The sequence below is a fragment of the Sus scrofa genome, chromosome 8 (genome assembly GCF_000003025.6).
Source record: "Sus scrofa isolate TJ Tabasco breed Duroc chromosome 8, Sscrofa11.1, whole genome shotgun sequence".
Taxonomy (NCBI): domain Eukaryota; kingdom Metazoa; phylum Chordata; class Mammalia; order Artiodactyla; family Suidae; genus Sus; species Sus scrofa.
The window spans coordinates 136,905,543-136,911,594 of NC_010450.4; positions in this window are offsets into that span (position 1 = coordinate 136,905,543).

Consider the following 6,052-nt stretch of genomic DNA (forward strand, 5'->3'; position numbering starts at 1 on the left):
ACCTGTGCGGGGTTGCCACCCCTTCCCCTCTCTGGGCGCTTATCCGTCCTAGAGCCTTCTCTTCTGCATCGCATCTTCACTTTGCAAATCCCCCCACCCCGGGCCCCAGGAGAAAAAGATGCGCGAGTCCAGTCAATCCCATCTTAAAACAAACAAATGAACAAGCAAGGGCACCACAAGCACCTACACGTTCTCATATTGCCCCTCAACAGAATTCTCTGCAGGATTGTGGCCGCGGTGTAAATAGGAGGACCTCTGGGAGTCGCTGGAATCCAGAGGGGGCTCTTAGCCTTGCTAACTCTGGGATACTTCTTCGCCCTCTATTTCCTGGCTGTAAAATCGTGATGAAATTACCAGCGAACACTCTACCCCACACTCATTTCACCCTAGGTACTCGCTGTTCTTGGATTTCAAGTGTGTTATCTTCAAAGGGGTTTCACAAGGAAGCCCATTTTACAGATGAGAAAACCGAGACAAAAGGACACTCATAGATGGCAGAGCTGGGCTCCAAACGCAAGGGGTCTGATTCCTGGGCTTAGGCCGTTAACCCGGACACTGTTAAGGAAACTAGCATTTGAACTGGAGTTTCAGTGAGACAATCCATGGAAACGTTCTTAGCACAGAGCCTGGCCTCTGCAGTAAACACCTCAGTGATGTTCCCTGCAGCTTATCTGTCCCCTCGGCAGGAGCAGAATGGGGTTTGGGGGAAGAACATATAGGCTGTGGGATCACGCTGAGCTTCCACATCTTCATTTCTTTTTTGAAGATGAAAAAGGCCACATCCCTTTTAGAGTTTTGTTTGGATGACGACAGAAAACAGTGCTGAAGAGGCTGGCGCACGGGCCGGTCTTTAGTGGGGGCTCAATCCCCTCACATCCCAGGTTTATCCCCATGCAGACTACATTCGCCGCACCGAGTCGCTTTTCAACCCACTGTGGTTGGGCTTTGGCCCTTGGCCATCGCTGCAACTGTTCTGCAGATACACGCACCTCCAGGGTGGTGGTGAGGCTTAAAGGCGCGCAGTGTGTGATCTTCGCTTGGCGTAAAGAATGTGACGGCGTTTGTGATTAGTGATGAAGACCCAACTGCAACATTCCGCAGGCCCTGGAAATTCTCCCCCTTCTGGAGTTTTCTGTGTGAGTCTTTGGCCCTTCCCCTCTTCTTTCTGCTCTCAGTTCTGCAAGCTGCCTCCTCTTTCTAGGCTTGCCTTCAGAGTTTCTCACATCTTTCCACGCTGCCCTGGAAGGATGTCAAATTGAGAAAAAAAAAAATCTTCTGCTTTGGTGGTGACCTGTGACATTTATATACTAGTTCTGGGTCTCTCCCAGGATGCACTGCTAAAATTTTACCTTCCTTCCCTTTAATTCTGGTGCATAGCTAACTGGCTCTATTGCTATGTTTGCCAACGTTATTCTTTCTTTTTTTCTTTTTATGGCTGCACCTGTGGCATATGGAAGTTCCTGGGCCAGGCGTTGCAGCTGCAGCTGCCGGCCTGCGCCACAGCCCTGGCAAAACCAGATCTGAGCTGCATCTGTGACTTATGCCACAGCTTGCAGCAACACCGGATCCTTAACACAGGGAGTGAGGTCAGGGATCCAATTCGCATCCTCATGGATACGAGTCAGGTTCTTAACCCGCTGAGCCACAGCAGGAACTCCTCCACATAGTTCTTCATTTGTAGAAACAGTGCTATGACTGCTGGGGTTTCAGTGCCTACCCTTCTTTCTAGATGCATACACTTTCCCTTCTGTGTGCTTCCGTTTTCTTATTTGCAATATAAGTTTAAAATAAGTGTCGGTCACACAGGGTGGTAAAAATTCATGAGACCGTCATTACTACATTGCCTGGCATGTAACAGGTGCTTAAACAGCTTTAAGAGAACTACTTGTATGTTTTGGTCTAAAGCTGAAGTCTGACCATACCCATCTTTATATTTTAGGGACCAGCCATCACATTCAGAGTCAACAAAGTGACAGAGAAGATGTTAATCAGGTCAAAAATCCTGAGCCAGGATTCTCACCCGAGTTTGCAAGGCTGGATAAAAAAGTGTAAATGGAGTTCCCCATTGTGGCTCAGCGGTGAGCGAACTCGACGAGCATCCACGAGGACGCGGGTTGTTCGATCCCTGGCCTCACTCAGTGGGTTAAGGATCTGGCATTGCCTGTGAGCTGTGGTGTATGTTGCAGACAGGGCTCCGATCCCCTGTTGCTGTGGCTGTGGCGCAGGCGGGTGGCTACAGCTCTGAATGGACCCCTAGCCTGGGAACCTCCACATGCCGCGGGTGCAGCCCTAAAAGACAAAAAGAACAACAACAAAAAAAGTGTGGATGGAAACCAGGAAACTGAAAAACCCTTTAACAGCCAAATCCTGGACTGAAAGTGGTTTGCAGCTAACCCACACCCAAGAAGGTGGAGCAAGGAATGAGACAGATGAAGCCTGCAACGCCGTTTTTCAGCAACGGCAAAGAAATGGCACTCACGCCAGACCCTCTGAATGACGTCCCGGGGAAAGGAATTGAGAGCAAACTGAATTGGGAGTAGGAGTTTCCTCATCGCCTAGAGACGCCTTCCTCTGATACTAAGACCCTGGCACACTGTTGCTTTCATCACAGTTCACAGAATCTCAGATCTGGACGGATGAGGTTGTCTCAGAATCCTGGCATCTTTAGATGCCTTTCCTTCCAAAGGATTCATGGTAGGATCCAGAATTCTGGCCGAGCATCTGGTATACCTGATACCCTGATATTGTATCAATATATTGTAGCTATTCAAAACAAGGACCTCCAAGGAGTTCCCCTGGTGCCACCGTAGAGCATTGATCTGGGTTGTCTCTGTGGAGGCACCGGTGCCATCCCAGGCTCCCAGTGTGGCTGCAGCTGTGGTGTAGGTCCCAGATCCCTGCGGTCTTACCTCCTTATTGGCTATGTTACCGGCCTGAAATAATAATCAGCTTCTACGAGGCTTCTGCCGTGTGGTCCCCTCCATCTTCAAACCAGCAACGGAGAACTCCTTGCATGTTAAGTACGGTACTTCAGCTCTTTTTATCCAGAAAGGGTCCCCATCCTTTTAAAGAACTTGCCTGAGGCCAAGCCCACTAAGCATAACCTCCCTGTCTTAAACTCAGTTTTGCCAAACAGCATGAGCCCATCACCAAAGAGATGGCCCATCATATCTGCAGCTTTCTCTTACACCGAGGACAGAGAAGATGACACAGATGACTGGGAGTCAATTTAGAATCCTGTCCACCATAGTAACCATCCAAATACCGCTCCTAGATTTAGCCTCCTAAAAATTAGTTCAGAAACATTGTACGTTTTCTCAAAAGCCAGTAAGTGGTTGCTCATTACCAACCAAATTTAAGCTAAACAAAATAAATCCACAGTTCAGTATTCACGGCCCTCCGCAATTTGTCCTTGACCTTATTTTCTGGTGTCTCTCTCTTCTTTCCCACATATGCTCTATGCTTTAGCCACAGGAGGTGGTTCTTTTTTTCACTCACAGTCTTCCTTTGCCTGTTTTGGGCTCCTCAAGACCCACCTGAAAATGTTCCCTTCCTGAGCAGGGATCCCGTATCCGTCCAACGGCTTGGAAGTTCTTATCTTTTAAAGCTTCACGGCATCTAGTACCTCTCCTAGCACTTAAGAAATCCTGTCGCACGCTGCCTGTGTTTACTTTGATAAAGACATAGCTGCTTCTCTAAGAAAACCCAGCTCCCTCGGGGTTGGCAGCAGTGGGAGAACTTCCACCTGGGAACAAAGGCTGGACCTCTTGTTGGACTCTTCATGCCCCTAGATTTTCCACCTGCCCCATCTTTCTCGGGCTGATTCCTGTCTTTACTGTTGCACTGCACTAAAGGACTCTGCCATGCCTTTTCGCTCCCACTCTGGTTGAGCTTGAATAGACAACTAATGTAATTCGGGGTTTTTGTCACATAGTTGAAGCAAGCCCGGAACTTGCAAACAATAATTGACTAAAGGCTCATGGAAATAAACACACAGAGATCAATACATAGCTCCCTAATCTGGCTTTCACCACATGTTGATTTTCTGCTCTTGGGATTTTTTGTTCCTGGCTCCTGTCCTACCATCATTGTTGGTAACAATTATTTACCGAACATCTACGATGAATCAGAAATCCCTGTAGGTGCTAGAGATGCAGTGGGAACAAAGTGATGGTTTTTATTTTTTTTTTGTTTGTTTTTTGTTTTTTGTTTTTTTTGAATCTAGGATCAAGACTGTAAGACCCGGAGAGGCCGAGGCAGGTGATTCCTCATTTCTTCATAACCCTAACCCTAACCCTAACCCATAAGTATTCACTGAGCATACATTATGGCCCATACACCATTCTAGAAGTTGGGGATTTAGCCATACAAAAGACCACTGAAGTCCTGCCTTCATGGAGTTTATATTCCAAGAGAAATGGACGTTAAATCCAAACCATTTCAGAATTTCACATAGGTATCAGAAAGCTGCTAAAACAAAGTAAGAGGATCCAGAATGGTGTGTATGTTTGGAGGGGATGCTGGGGCTGGCGGGGTGTCCCAGGACGGTGAAATAGTCAAGAGACATCTCTTTGAGCCTTTGACCAACATTTGAACTGAGATCTGAATGCTGGAAAAGGCCTGGAAGGAAAAGGGTCCGAACACTAGGGGAAAATCAGAAAGGAGAGTCCACTGAGGGCTCTGCAGTGACTGAGGATCTCACACTTTCTCAAAGATCTGCCCTGAGAATAACCGGCCATTCAGAGGATTTCCCCTCTTCTCTGCCCTAAATGAGAAAGCTGGACAAGAAGTCAAGGCATAGACTTGGGGCTGGGGAGAGGTACAGTGTCGTGACATGGATCTGACTTCCTAACAGATGCAAAGACCTGGTGTGCAGGGTCGTTATCCGTCTTTTATCCTCACCGCCTCCCTCTGATTTCCTTACACATCATCACACGCCTAACATAACATTCGTGAACAGAATCCAAGTTAATAGCGACAAGCCGAAGGGGTGTTGCACCAGGTAGCCCCCACCAAGCACACTTGTTTTCTAATAAACATAGAGAAGAAAAATGTTTATCTTCCTAGAATACAAAATAACTTTCAGTGTTTCCTTGTTTCCTTTTTTTCCGAATTCATTTGATCTGTTTTTCAATTGACATTCCTTAAAATTTGAATGATATGAAAATGAAAGATGACTAAACAAATATAATAAGGAAAAAGAATTAGTCAGATCCTTGAGGGCAGAAACAGTATTTTATATATTTTCATATCACCCGTCGTCATAGGACCCAAACAAAACTAAAATTAGCATCTTGGGATAAATCTTTTCAGTCTCCCTTTTTCTACGCCCAGGGCGTCGAGCGTGCTCGTTTTATCTTTAAAATCCTTCAATATTTTGACTTTTTTTCTGCTTTATAAAGAAATAAATTGTATTATGCTGGGAATAATATAGTTATTATTATGTATTATGTATGTATTATTATTAAACATAATAATAATCGTGCTTGACTGTGTTGATTCTGCTTCATCATCAACATACCAGAACGACATGTGTGCTAAGGTTTTCTATGTCATTGACATGCCTGGTCATATTTTCCCTTCTTTATTCAATTTCCCTTATACCGAAAATGTCAGCTGATAACAATATTATGAAAATTTTCCACTCCACCTTCCCTTACTCCCAACCCTCTTCCCCCAAAAGGAAAGGATATTTCTTAAACAACTGATGTTCTTTCCCTTGGTAGAATGTTTTGTGTCCGTGCTTGGATCACACCCTGAGAAATTTTGCAAGCCTGCCTTGAAGCTTTCCTTGCCTATTCATCTAGTCCTTGTGATTTGACAGTCAAAGTGGCTTCTCTCCTCCTCTTGTTTTCCAAGTGTGGTTTACAGGATTTGTGTGTGGAACTCTACCTGCCGTCCATCCTACCCCGTTTCTTCCTGCAGGCAGTTCAGGTGGCATCCTTCCTCTGTAATTTGTGTTTGAATTCTTATGGCCTCCCTCAAGGGGGAGGGGAGAGGGAGAGGGATGGACAGGGAGTTGGGGTTGGTAGATGCAAACGACTACATTTAG